At 48.4% G+C, this 14,947-nt stretch overlaps 1 protein-coding gene across 1 annotated transcript in view; it reads right to left on the bottom strand.

The window, feature by feature from the left end:
• LOC139233654 (pejvakin-like) overlaps positions 1-14,611 on the bottom strand; it is a 37,386-nt gene extending 22,775 nt beyond the window's left edge. The window contains exon 1 of the mRNA XM_070864063.1: positions 14,472-14,611. The gene's annotated coding sequence lies outside the window, so the exon portion shown is untranslated. The remainder of the gene's footprint in view (positions 1-14,471) is intronic.
• Between the last annotated feature and the right edge of the window lie 336 nt (positions 14,612-14,947).

Below are 14,947 nucleotides of genomic sequence, written 5' to 3'. Positions count from 1 at the left end.
TTGGGTGTATATTGCAACAAGCTAATGATTTCAGGAAACTGCAACCCATTCCTTATACATCCAGGAGTCTGTCTAAGGCTGAGAAAGCCTACAGCATGATTGAAAAGGAAGCGTTAGCGTGTGTCTATGGGGTAAAGAAAATGCATCAATACCTGTTTGGGCTAAAATTCGAATTGGAAACTGACCACAAGCCACTTATACTCCTGTTTTCTGAGAGTAAAGGGATGAATACCAACACATCAGCCCGCATCCAGAGATGGCGCTCAGGTTGTCCGCATACAACTATGCCATCCGCCACAGGCCAGGCACAGAAAGCTGCACCGATGCTCTCAGCAGGCTGCCATTGCCCACCACGGGGGTGGAAATGGTGCAGCCCGCAGATCTAGCCATGGTTATGGAAGCAGCTGAGAGTGAGCAATCACCCGTCACTGCCCGCAGATCAAAACCTGGACAAGCCAAGACCCCTTATTATCTCTAGTCAAAAGCTGTGTGCTTCATGGGAGCTGGTCCAGTGTCCCAGTGGAAATGCAGAAAGAAATAAAGCCGTTCCAGCGGTGCAAAGATGAAATGTCTATACTGGCAGACTGCCTTCTGTGGGGCAATTGAGTAGTGCTCCCCAAAAACGGCAGAGACACCTTCATCAATGACCTCCGCAGTACCCACCCAGGCATCGTAATGATGAAAGTGATAGCCAGATCCTACGTGTGGTGGCCGCTATCGATGCGGACTTAGAGTCCTGCGTTCACAGATGTAATAAATGCTTGCAGTTAATCACTGTACCCAGGGAGGCGCCGCTAAGTTTATGGTCTTGGCGCTCCAAACTGTGGTCTAGGGTACACGTCGACTATGCAGGCCCATTCTTGGGTAAAATGTTCCTTGTGGTTGTCGACGTATACTCCAAGTGGTTTGAATGTGATTTAATGTCGGCTAGCATGTCCGCTGCTACCATTGAAAGCCTGCGGGCCGTGTTTGCCACACACGGTTTACCCGATGTCCTGGTGAGCTACAATGGGCCATGCTTTACCAGTGCTGAGTTCAAAGAATTCATGACCCGCAACGGGATCAAACATGTCACATCTGCCCCATTTAAACCAGCGTCCAATGGTCAGGCAGAGAGAGCAGTGCAAACCATCAAGCAAGGCTTGAAGAGGGTAACTGAAGGCACACTTCAGACTCGCCTATCCCGAGTCCTGCTTAGCTACCGCACGAGACCCCACTCACGCACTGGGATCCCACCTGCTGAACTGCTCATGAAAAAAGCACTTAAGACAAGGCTCTCGTTAGTTCACCCTGATCTACATGAACAGGTAGAGAGCAGGCGGCTTCAACAAAGTGCATACCATGATAGCGCAAATGTGTCACGCGAGATTGAAGTCAATGATCCTGTATTTGTTTTAAATTATGGACAAGGTCCCAAGTGGCTTCCAGGCACTGTCGTGGCCAAAGAGGGGAGCAGGGTGTTTCAAATGGACTCATTCACCGGAAACACTTGGACCAAATCAAACTCAGATTCACGGACTACTCTGAGCAATCCATCTTGGACCCTACCTTTTTTGATCCCCCAACACACACACCAGTGGCAACCGACACCACCGTTGACCACGAAGCAGAACCCATCATCCACAGCAGCCCTGCAGGGCCCAACACACCAGGCATCCCAGCAAGGCCAGCTGCACAGCGGCCCAGCGAGGGCCCAACAAATGATTCAACAACACCAGCTTTCACACCGAGATTATCAACCAGGGCAAGAAGGGCCCCAGATCGACTCACATTGTAAGTAGTTACATTATTGACTTTGGGGGGGAATGTTGTTATATATGTGGACTTGTATTTACTCTGTACAGCCACCAGAGGGCTCATTCCCCAGAGTCCCAAGGGATCCCATAATCCCTTGGGAGCACAGGTATTTAAGAAGCCTTCACAGGTTGGAGAGGCACTCTGGAGGCCTGCAATAAAAGACTAAGGTCACACTTTACTTTGAGCTCACAGTGTCCACACACAACACTCTCCATGCTCACTCCTCTATGAGCCCTACCTCCTGCTCACTCTACGCCATTCCCACTTAACTCCTAACCACCCAACTAGCCTTCCTGGTCTTCATGCTGACATATTAATGATCCACTTCCCTTTCAAAACTGCCATCATCACCCCCTCCTCATAAATGCCACCCTCAAAACCTTCTCCTTGCAAACGACCATCTCATCTCCAACCTCCCTTTCATCTCCAAAGTCCATGAATGTGCCGTTGCCTCACAAATTCTGCCACTCACCATTTCAATTAGGTCTTTACCCCACAGCACCGAAACAACACTAGCTAAAGTCACAAACCACATTTTCAGTGAATGTCACTGTGTATTACCCTTTCTCAACCTTTGACCTTGTAGACCACACCATTTTCCTCCAATGCCTCTCCTCTGATATCCATCTCAGTTGGACTGCCCTCGTTTGATTCCGCTCTTAGCTATCCAATCGTAGCTAGAACATCTCCAGCAACGGCTTTTCTTCCAATACCTACATCTTCAACTCCAAGGATCCATCCATGGCTTCCCCCTCTTCTTCATCTACCTGCTGCCCCTTGGTGACATCTTCCACAAACACGGGGTCAGCTTTCACATGTATACTGATGAAACCCACCTCTATCTCGCCAACACCTCTCTCCACTGTCTCTGTGCTGGCATGCTGTTTGTCCAACATTCATTCCTGGATGAGCTGCAATTTCTTTCAGATTAAAGGATATCCTTAATTTAGAGGCAGTTCAGAGAAGGTTCATTAGGTTGATTCCGGAGATGAGGGGGTTGATTTATGATGAAAGGTTGAGTAGGTTGGGCCTCTACTCATTGGAATTCAGAAGAATGAGAGGTGATCTTATCGAAACGTGTAAGATTATGAGGGGGCTTGACAAGGTGGATGCAGAGAGGATGTTTCCACTGATGGGGGAGACAAGAACTAGAGGGCATGATCTTAGAATAAGGGGCCGCCCATTTAAAACTGAGATGAGGAGAAATTTCTTCTCTCAGAGGGTTGTAAATCTATGGAATTCGCTGCCTCAGAGAGCTGTGGAAGCTGGGACATTGAATAAAGTTAAGACAGAAATAGACAGTTTCTTAAATGATAAGGGGATACAGGGTTATGGGGAGCGGGCAGGGAAGTGGAGCTGAGTCCATGATCAGATCAGCCATGATCTTATTGAATGGTGGAGCAGGGGCCGTATGGCCTACTCCTGCTCTTATTTCTTATGTTCTTATTAAATAAGGGATTCACAGTAGGCCAGAGTTGGAGCACAGAGATCACAGAGGGTTGTATGTCTGGAGAAGGTTACAGTGATAGGGAGGGGTGAGGTCATGGAGGGATTTGAAAAAAGGATGAGAATTTTAAAATTGAAGCGTTGCTGGACCGAGATCCAAGTAGGTCAGCTAATGGCTGAATAGAACTTGGTGCGAGTTCGGATATGAGCAGCAGAGTTTTGGATAAGCTCAAATGCTAGCTCATAATTCTCTTATTTTATCTGCTCTCTTCTTCCTCATTCTCTCTCTCTCTTGTTCATTTTACTGATCTGTTTTCCTGAGCACAAATAACCTCACCATCCTATGTAGAGATGGGCATCAGCCTTTTGACTAGAACAAGGAAGGTTAAGAGGAGATGTAGGAGAGACAGTCAAATTTAGAAGGGCTTTGATAAGTTAAATGGAATAAAAATGTCTCCACTGGTCACGGAACTAGTACCTGACATCTAAAGAACCCAGAGGACTGTTAGGACATAGAATGCTCCACCAGAAACAGATCAATCCACTTTCAAAAGCCAATTTTCCAACCCATTGATGTTCAAGACTCTAAACACATAGTGAGATCAGATAAGGAATTATTTTCAAAATGCATTCAGTTGATAAAAATTAGCCAGGGAGGCCCTTTGGCTGGGATAGGAGTGGGCCAGCACCCATTTCGTTAAGTGTAGGTAAGGCTTTTTCCAACGGTGTTGTATGTGTCTGTGCACAGTTTCAATAAAAATTTTTTTAATGATTTAGACGAGGGGATTAAATGTAGAATCTCCAAATTTGCGGATGACACTAAGTTGGGTGGCAGTGTGAGCTGCGAGGCGAATGCTAGGAGGCTGCAGAGTGACTTGGATAGGTTAGGTGAGTGGGCAAATGCATGGCAGATGGAGTATAATGTGGATAAATGTGAGGTTATCCACTCTGATGGTAAAAACAGAGAGACAGACTATTATCTGAATGGTGACAGATTAGGTAGCAGGCGGTTAAGAAAGCAAATGGCATGGGGATTTGAGTACAGGGGCAGGGAGGTGTTGCTACAGTTGTACAGGGCCTTGGTGAGGCCACACTTGGAGTATTGTGTACAGTTTTGGTCTCCTAACTTGAGGAAGGACATTCTTGCTATTGAGGGAGTGCAGCGAAGGTTCACCAGACTGATTCCTGGGATGGCAGGACTGACATATCAAGAAAGACTGGATCAACTGGGCTTGTATTCACTGGAGTTCAGAAGAATGAGAGGGGATCTCATAGAAACGTTTAAAATTCTGATGGGTTTAGACTGGTTAGATGCAGGAAGAATGTTCCCAATGTTGGGGAAGTCCAGAACCAGGGGTCACAGTCGAAGGATAAGGGGTAAGCCATTTAGGACCGAGATGAGGAGAAACTTTTTCACCCAGAGAGTGGTGAACCTGTGGAATTCTCTACCACAGAAAGTTGTTGAGGCCAATTCACTAAATATATTCAAAAAGGAGTTAGATGTAGTCCTTACTATTAGGGGGATCAAGGGGTATGGCGAGAAAGCAGGAATGGGGTACTGAAGTTGAATGTTCAGCCATGAACTAATTGAATGGCGGTGCAGGCTCGAAGGGCCGAATGGCCTACTCCTGCACCTATTTTCCATATTTCTATGTTTCTATGTTATTGGAGAAAGTGGCCTTATGGCCAGAAAGGGCGCATAAACTACTTTTTAATGTACACAAGCGCCAGAATGTATTGCGCCAAATATTCTGCCGCTGGTAGTCGGTGCCAGCGCCCCAGCACTGGGGAAACATTTAACTGACCTTCACCGCCAGAAAAATCGCTGGGCGCCTGTTATGTATGTAAACTTTATTATAGTGTAAGACTTGCCACTAGGAGGCGCACCTGCTGGAAACCCAAAGGTCACCTGCACACCTCGTGCAAGCAAGTATAAAAGGTTGTATGCCATGTTGCTTTGGCACTCTGGAGTTTGATTAAACAGACTAAGGTCACATCAGTTTGAGCTTACAGCATACAGTCTTGTGGAGTTATTCTGAACATATTACGAACTTTCACGCGGTTGTGGCTGCCTTTGGTATTCTTGAGAGATTTGTTGAGGGTGATGATTGGGAAGCCTTCATCGAGTGTCTTGACCAGTGCTTGATCACCAACGAGCTGGATACGGACAGAAACGCGGTCAAGCGCAGGGCCGTTTGTGGGTGCACGATATATGGCCTCATCAAAAATCTGCTCGCACCGACGAAACCAATGGACAAGACATATGCAGATTTACGTACGCTGGTTCTGGAACACCTCAAGCCGAAGGAGAGCATCTTAATGGCCAGGTATTGCTTTTATAGGCACCACTGCTCCAAGGGCCAGAACGCGGTGAGCTACCTCGCCAACCTAAGACGCCTTGTGGGACCACGTGCATTTGCTGGATTTCGGGGGGAAATGTTGCGGGACTTTATCGTGCTTGAAATCGGCCACGAGCTCATTCTTCGCCAAATCCCTAGATCTGAGCAAGACCATCACGATAGCCCAGGCTTTCATGTCCACGAACGATAAGATTAAACAGATATCTTCTCAACATCGAAGCTCACCGGCAAGTACTGTGCATAAAATAACGCCTTCAGCAGGCAGAACTGTAAATGGCAGGGCCTACATGCCTGCAGAGGCCAGACCTAGGATGACTCAGAGTCCGCCGTGGGGCGTGAACGCGAATCCATTAACACCATGTTGGCGCTGCAGGGATAATCATGGAGCCCATCAATGTCAATTCAAGCACTACATGTGCAAAGGCTGCGGAACAAGGGGGAACTCCAGTGAATGTGCAAATGTGCTGCGACTCACCACGTGGCAGAGTCGGCAGAAGATGACCGATCCGGCGTATATCACGGTGAACGAGTAAGAGAGGTAACTCAACCCGAGGCTGAAGAGGAAGTGTATGGGGTACACACCTCCATCAAAAGCCCTCCGATAATGTTGAAAGTCAAATTAAGCGGCATTCCAGTTTCCATGGAATTGGACACGGGGGTGAGTCAGTCAATTATGAGCCAGAAGGCTTTTGAGAAACTGTGGGGCAACAAGGCACAAAGGCCAAAACTAAGCCCGATTCATACAAAGCTGCGCACTTACACCAAGGAGCTCATGCCAGTCATGTTGTTTAAATTTGACACTGGTGAAACATGGCCCATTGTCACTGACCAGTATGTCAGGCAGACCGTGGGTGGCAAACATGGCCCTCAGGCTTTCAATGGTGGCGGTGGTGGTGCTTCCCGACATTATTTCACATTCAATCCATTTTGAAAAAGCATCCACCACCACCAGAAACGGGCCCGCATAGTCGACATGGATCCTCAACCATGGTCTGGAGGGCCAGGACCACAGACTTAGTGATGCCTCTCTGGGCACGTTGTTCAACTGAGAACACACGCTGCATTGCCGCACACAGGACTCTAAGTCAGAGTCGATACCAGGCCACCATACGTGGGATCTGTCTATCGCTGTCATCATTACTATACCCGGGTGTGTGCTGTGGAGATCCGAGATGAACGTCTCCCTGCCCTTTTTGGGTAGCACAACGCGGTTACCCCACAACAGGCAGTCTGCCTGAATGGACAGCTCGTCATTTCGCCGCTGGAATGGCTTGACTAGCTCTTGCATTTCAATGGGGATGCTGGCCCAGCTCCCATATGCAGTACACAGTTTTTTACTCGGGATAGCAGAGGATCTTGACTGGTCCAAGTCCTAATCTGGCAGGCCGTGACAGATGATTTATCATTTTCAAATGCTTCCATGACCATCAACAAGTCTGCGGGCTGCGCCACCATCAACAAGTTTGCAGGCTGCGCCATTTCCACCCCCGTGGTGGGCAATGATAGCCGACTGAGAGCATCCGCACAGTTCTCAGTGCCTGGTCTATGACGGATGTTATAGTTATAAACTGATAGCACGAGTGCCCACCTTTGTATGCGGGCTGAGGCATTAGTATTTATCCCCTTGTTTTCAGCGAACAGGGATATGAGGGGCTTGTGATCGGTTTCCAGCTCAAATTTGAGGCCAAACAGGTACTGATGCATTTTCTTTACCCCGAACACACATGCTAATGCCTCTTTCTCAATCATGCTGTAGGCCCTCTCGGCCTTAGACAAGCTCCTGGAAGCATAGGCGATAGGTTGCAACTTCCCCGCAACTTTAGCTTGCTGTAATACACACCCGACTCCATACGACGACGCATCACATGTTAGCATGAGTCTTTTACACGGGTTATACAATACAAGCAGCTTGTTGGAGCATAAAATGTTTCTGGCTTTCTCAAAAGCACTTGGTTTTTTCCCAGTTCTTACCTTTACGCAATAACACATGAAGGAGCTCTAAGAGAGTGCTTAACCCCGGTAGGAAGTTGCCAAAATAGTTGAGGAGTCCCAGGAACGACCGCAGCTCCGTGACATTCTGTGGCCTGGGCACGTTCCTGATAGCCTCTGTCTTAGCGTCTGTGGGCCGAATGCTGTCCACCGCGATCTTTCTCCCCAAAAGCTCCACTTCTGTTGCCAAGTTCGACCACTTCAGCCGCAGCCCTACACGATCCAGTCACTGGAAGACCTCCTCCAGGTTTTGTAGGTGCTCGATGTTGTCCCGACCCGTGACCAATATGTTGTCCTGAAAAACCACTGTGCATGGTACCGACTTGAATTGGTTCGCCATGTTTCTCTGGAAGATCGCTGCAGCCGACCGAATTCCAAACAGGCATCTGTTCTGGATGAATAGTCCCTTGTGCGTGTTGATGCAGGTGAGGTCCTTCGAAGACTCCTCCAGCTCCTGCGTCATGTAGGCCGAAGTCAGGTCGAGCTTGGTAACGCCTTGCCTCCTGCCAGCGTCGCAAATAGGTCATCTGCCTTAGGTAGCGGGTATTGGTCCTGTAGTGAGAAACGATTAATAGTTACTTTATAATCGCCACAAATCCTGACTGTGCCATCATTTTTGAGTACTGGAACAATCAGGCTGGCCCACTCGCTGAATTCCATTGGGGAGATGATGCCCTCGCGATGCAGCCTGTGCAGCTCAATTTCCACTCTCTCCCTCATCATGCGAGGTACCGCTCGCGCCTTGTGGTGAATGGGTTGTGCCTCTGGGACCAAGTGGATCCGCACCTTCGCCCCGGAAAAGTTTCCAATACCTGGCTCAAAAAAGGAAGGAAATTTGTTAAGAACCTGGGTATATGAGGCCTCATCGACATGTGATAGCGCTCGGATGTCATCCCAGTTCCAGCGGATTTTGCCAAGCCAGCTCCTTCCAAGCAGTGTGGGGCCATCGCCCAGGACAATCCAGAGTGGCAGTTCGTGCATCGTGCCCTCGTAGGTGACCTTGACCATGGCGCTGCCCAGGACAGTGATAAGCTCTTTGGTGTACATTCTCAGTTTCGTGTGGATGGGGCTCAGGGCTGGTCTGAATGCCTTGTTGCACCACAGTCTCTCAAACATCTTTTTACTCATAATGGATTGGCTAGCACCAGTGTCCAGTTCCATGGCTACGGGTAAGCCATTCAATTTTACATTTAGCATTATAGGTGGACATTTCGTCGACAATTTGTGCACCCCGTGTACTTCAGCATCTGCCTCCTCTCACTGAGGCTCGAGATTGCTTTGATCCACCATGGACCGATCTTCCTCTGCCATGTGGTGGTTATCAGGTTTGCAGAGATGGCAGCTCATCTGCAAGCTCGTTGGAGGTGCCCCATTGTTCCACAGCTCTTGCAACAATACCCTTTGAAGCGGCATGAATAGACTGAATGGAAGCCTCCACAACGCCAACAAGGTGTGAATTGCCTTGCATTCATCCTTTGTTGCAGACTCTGAGTCATCTGGGGCACCTGAGGCCTGCTGGCAGTTGCAGACTCGTCGTTTCTGCCCTGTACATTTCTGCTCGCAAACACAGTTTGTGTGCTGAGAGATTTGTTTGGTGTTATCACTGGAGGACATAAACGCCTGTGCTATCGCAAATGGCCTTACTGAGGGTCGGTGTCTCTCTAGTCAAAAGTTTCCATAGGATGGTCTCGTGGCCAATGCCCAGTATAAAAAAGTCTGAGTATTTGGTCCAGGTAGCTATCAAACTCACATTGTCCTGCAAGTCGCCTTAGCTCGGCAAAGTAGCTCGCCACTTCCTGACCTTCAGATTGCTGGTACGTTTTGAAGCGATACCTCGCCATCAGCACGCTCTCCCTCGGGTTAAGATGCTCCCGAACCAGTATACACAGCTCCTCATACGAATTATCTGTGGGTTTCACCGGAGCCAGAAGATTCTTCATGAGGCAGTAGGTCGGTGCCCCGCAGACCGTGAGGAGAACCGCTCTCCTTTTTGCAGCGCTTCCTTCTCCATCCAGCTCATTGGCTACAAAGTACTGGTCTAGCCGTTCGTCATAGGCTTCCCGGTCCTCACCCTCCGAGAACTTCTCCAGCATGCCCACAGTTTTCTGCATCTTTGCGTTGGATTCGTATACTCGTCGCCAGTGTTCCTAACACAGATGAGACTGCACACAGGGAGGTTAAAGTAACGGTGACTTCAGTCTTTATTAAGACACTCCAAAGTGAGTAACAGGCCTTCGGTGCCGGCTTATATACTGTGCTCGCAAGGAATGCTGGGATCCCTTGGGACTTCAGGGGATGCACTCCATGGTGGCAAACATGGGAGTGCATGCTTTACAGATACACAACAGTGACACCACCGAACACTTGTACAAACTGGAAGAGATTCTAAAGCGACTAGACAGAGTGCGACTCAGGCTGAAACGCTCCAAGTGTGTTTTCCTGGCGTCAGAGGTCGAATTTTTGGGGAGAAAAATTGCGGCAGATGGTATCAGACCCACGGACTCTAAGACGGAGGCCATCAAGAATGCACCCAGACCACAGAATGTGATGGAGCTGCGTTCATTCCTGGGACTCCTCAACTATTTTGCGAACTTTTTACTGGGGTTGAGCATTTTGCTGGAACCATTGCATGTATTACTATGCAAGGGTGATGACTGGGTTTGGGGTAAAGCTCAAGAGACAGCCTTTAACAAGGCCATAAACCTGCTATGTTCTAACAAGTTACTTGTATTGTATGATCGTGTAAACATTTAGTATTAGCCTGTGATGTATCTTCGTATGGGGTCGGTTGTGTGTTATAGCAAGCTAATGGGTCACGCAAACTGTAACCGGTTGCATATGCATCCAGAAGCTTATCTAAGACTGAAAGAGCCTACAGTATGGTTGAAAAAGAAGCATTAGCATGCGTAAACGAGGTTAAGAAAATGCACCAATACCTATTTGGACTCCGGTTCGAGCTCGAAACCAACCACAAGCCGCTCATTTCGTTGTTCTCAGAAAGCAAAGGTATTAACACCAATGCTTTGTCCCGCATGCAAAGATGGGCACTAACGTTATCTGCGTATGATTATATAATCCATCACAGAACTGGCACTGAGAACTGTGAGGATGCCCTCTGTCGACTACCATTGCCCACCACCGGGGTGCAAATGGCGCAACCTGCAGACTTGCTCCTTGTAATGGATGCTTTTGAGAGCAAGGGGTCACCCGTCATGACTTGCCAGATCAGGACCTGGACTAGCCAGGATCCAGTGCTATCACTAGTAAAAAGCTGCATCCTCAATGGGAGCTGGTTGGTGGCCCCAGAGGAAATGCAAGATGAAATGAAGCCATTCCACCAACGCAAGGACGAAATGTCCATCCATTCGGACTGCCCCCTATGGGGGAATCATGTAATTTTGCTCAATAAAGACAGGGAAACATTTATACACGACCTTCACAGTACCCACCCAGGCATAGTCATGATGAAGGTTATCGGCAGGTCGCACGTTTGGTGGCCCGGCATTGACTCGGAATTGGAGTCATGCATACATCAATGCAACACTTGCTCATGGTTGAGCAATGCACCAAGGAATGCTCCACTGAGTCTGTCGTCATGGCCCTCCAAACCGTGGTCAAGGGTCCATGTAGACTTTGCTGGTCCCTTTCTAGGAAAGATGTTCCTAGTAGCAGTGGACGCTTATTGTAAATGGATTGAATGTATAATAATGTCGTCATGTACATCCACTGCCACCATTGAAAGCCTCCGGGCAATGCTCACCACCCATGATTTGGCCGACGTTGTTGTTAGTGACAATGGACCATGTTTCATCAGCTCGGAATTCAACGAGTTCATGACCCGCAATGGCATCAAGCATGTCAGGTCTGTTCTGTTTAAGCCCGCATCCAATGGTCAAGCAGAACAGGCAGTCCAAACCATCAAGCAGAGCTTGAAATGCGTGACAGACGGTTCCCTGCAGACACAGTTATCTCGGATTCTGCTCAGCTACCGCACGTGACGCCACTCGCTTACTGGGGTTCCCCCTGCAGAATTGCTAATGAAGAGAGCACTCAAAACCAGACTCTTCTTAGTCCACCCGGATCTCAATGATCACGTAGAAACCCGGTGTCACTGGCATAACATGTACCACGAATGCGCGGCTGTATCACGTGACATTGAGGTTTATGACCCTGTGTTTGTTCTTAATTATGGTCATGGTCCCAAATGGGTTGCTGGCACTGTGTTAGCCAAGAAGGGGAATAGAGTATTTGTTGTCAAACTTTTGAATGGACAAATGTGCAGAAAGCACTTGGATCAGACCAAACTGTGGTTCACTGACAATCAGGAACAGTTTGAAGAGGACATTATCATCATTGAGCCACCTACACACACCCAACCAGCAATCGACCTCGTGGTCAACCACGAGGATGAACCCACCATGCCCGACAGTGCGATCAGACCAGCCACATCACAGCGCAGCAAGATCCAACCGACTCACCCAGGCCAGGACTTCTACTCAGGCAATCAACCTGCGAACACAGAGCCCCAGATCACATCAACTTGTAAACAACTTGTGCATAAGACTTTGGGTGGGGGGGGGGAATAATGTTATGTATGTAAACATTACCAATGTGTAAGACTTGCCAGCAGGGGATGCACCCATGGGAGACCCAAGGGTCAGGGAGGTGTTGCTACAATTGTACAGGGCCTTGGTGAGGCCACACCTGGAGTATTGTGTACAGTTTTGGTCTCCTAACCTGAGGAAGGACATTCTTGCTATTGAGGGAGTGCAGCGAAGGTTCACCAGACTGATTCCCGGGATGGCGGGACTGACCTATCAAGAAAGACTGGATCAACTGGGCTTGTATTCACTGGAGTTCAGAAGAATGAGAGGGGACCTCATAGAAACGTTTAAAATTCTGACGCGGTTAGACAGGTTAGATGCAGGAAGAATGTTCCCAATGTTGGGGAAGTCCAGAACCAGGGGACACAGTCTAAGGATAAGGGGGAAGCCATTTAGGACCGAGATGAGGAGGAATTGTTCACCCAGAGAGTGGTGAACCTGTGGAATTCTCGACTACAGAAAGTTGTTGAGGCCAATTCACTAAATATATTCAAAAAGGAGTTAGATGAGGTCCTTACTACTAGGGGAATCAAGGGGTATGGTGAGAAAGCAGGAATGGGGTACTGAAGTTGCATGTTCAGCCATGAACTCATTGAATGGCGGTGCAGGCTGGAAGGGCCGAATGGCCTACTCCTGCACCTATTTTCTATGTTTCTATGTTTCTATGTCACCTGTACACCCCGGGCAAGCAGGTAGAAAAGGCAGTCTACCATGCTGCCTCCTCACTCTGGAGTTACAATAAAGAGACCGAGGTCACAACAGTTTGAGCTTAAGATATACAGTCTTGTGGCGTTAATCTAAACATAACATAGTGTGTATTCCCTTGCCTTGTTAGCCCTCCCCAACTGCATTATCTCACACTTCTCTGGATTGAATTCCATTTGCCATTGTTCTGCCCACCTGACCAGTTCATTGATATCTTCCTGCAGTCAACAGCTTTCTTCTTCATTATTAAACACACAGCCAATTTCTGTATCATCTGCAGATCATGGGTGGTTTTTACCTCCACTTCAAACATAATGACAGAGCCAGAAAACAACACAAGTGAGTTAAAGTTGATCAAAAGTTCTGATGAAAGGTTATGGACCTGAAACGCTCACTCTGTCTGCAGATGCTGCCTGACCTGCGGAGTTATTTCCAGCATGTTCCCTTTTTATGTCAGATTTCCAGCATCTGCTTTTGTATTTATCAAAATTTTACCTTTTGAATTTTTTTAAGTGGATATATTGATGGTGAAAATGCACTATTTGAGGTCAGATCAGTTGATCTGGAGACCGATATATCAAGAAAAACCTGTGACGGTGTCTTCAGTTTTAACTTCTGAACTCTTCAAAAGGGATTGCAGCAGAGAAAGCACTCAAAGAGCTCAGCGCCATCCGATCACAAGCAGGGAATGTGATGGGGTAAGTTGAGTGACACACAGTCCCAGCCGGGAGCCCTGTTCAAAGTTTGGAGAGTTCCCGTGAAGGGTGCTCCCATCCCCAGGCGCTCTTCCAGTGCTGTCCCTGCTGGGAATGTGGGATCGCCCGGTTCGGCTTCCTTTGGGACAATATTGGGATTTTCATTGATAATCGGAACAGATGTAAAGCGGGCTGCCGATTCGCCATCAGCCACTGCACTTTATCGCACAAAGCTAAACTCTGGGCGGTGTGTTTGTGTTGTGCAGTGAGCGACACTGTGGGAACACAGGGACATGCAGCCAGCCCACAGCACTTTCACTGGCTGCTCCCAAAGTGCTTCCCACTGACGGCTCAGTTGGCAACTCGAGGCCATAAATTGATCCGAAACTATGGCACTGAGGGTAAACGATTGTGGAGCCTGGAGCAGGATGACAGGCGGTAAAATCGGGCTGGTGAGTGAACATGAAACGGACAGGCGGCTCCAATCCCCACCCTGCACAGCTCGGTCCCGCTCTCTGCTGACTTACACACCGTTACTGTTACACTTTAAAGTCCCTCCCTGTGTTATCAGAGCTGCACTGTCGGGCGGTCAGAGCCGTGCCCTGAATGGAGCGGAGTTCACTCAGTAACAGAGCACGACCCCTGTAACCCGGGGAACCATCCTGTTTCTTACCGTCACTCACACATCGCCCGCCGGTTGGGACCCGAGATTGGAAGGACGCCGAACGTGAACACTCTGCTCCCGCTTCTCCCCGATCCTCACTGCTCCAATTTTTCAGAGATTGTTTCCAACCAATAATTGGACAATGTTTCCAGGACCCATTGAACATCTCCGCGGACCCCCGTTTGAGAAGCACTGCTGTAAAGGCGCTTACCTGAAGGATCCGGCCGTTCTGGTCTCTTTTCACCCACCAAGTGTCACACAGCCTCCTTTATAGGTTTCAATGACTATCCAACATCCCCGACTGCCCCCGATGTTAAAAGCAGAACAGGGTGTGTTGGAGGTGTGTTGGGTTCCTGCTTGAAATGTAATCATTGTGTGCTAATTGGCTGCTGTGTCTTCATAGGCGGTCCCTCGAGCGAGGATGATTTGCTTCCACAAGAGTTCACAGATGTTTCAACATTACAACAGTGATAACACCAAGAATTTAATCCACTTTGCCATCTCTCATGGCCTCGCAACTCCCATGTGTCAATCGCAGATAAAGCTTCTCTGACCACTTCCATGTTTGGCTCTCCACCCACTATCGGGTTCTGCTCATTATTCCTGAATCAATCTACTGGTTATGTTTAGAATTACTCCACAAGACTGAGTAGTGTAAGCTTAAACTGATGTGACCTTAGTCTCTTT

Source organism: Pristiophorus japonicus, chromosome 21, assembly GCF_044704955.1.
Source record: "Pristiophorus japonicus isolate sPriJap1 chromosome 21, sPriJap1.hap1, whole genome shotgun sequence".
In the NCBI taxonomy this organism is placed as follows: domain Eukaryota; kingdom Metazoa; phylum Chordata; class Chondrichthyes; family Pristiophoridae; genus Pristiophorus; species Pristiophorus japonicus.
The sequence above is the reverse complement of the archived record's forward strand: the minus strand, read 5'-3'. Positions and strand labels throughout refer to the sequence as shown.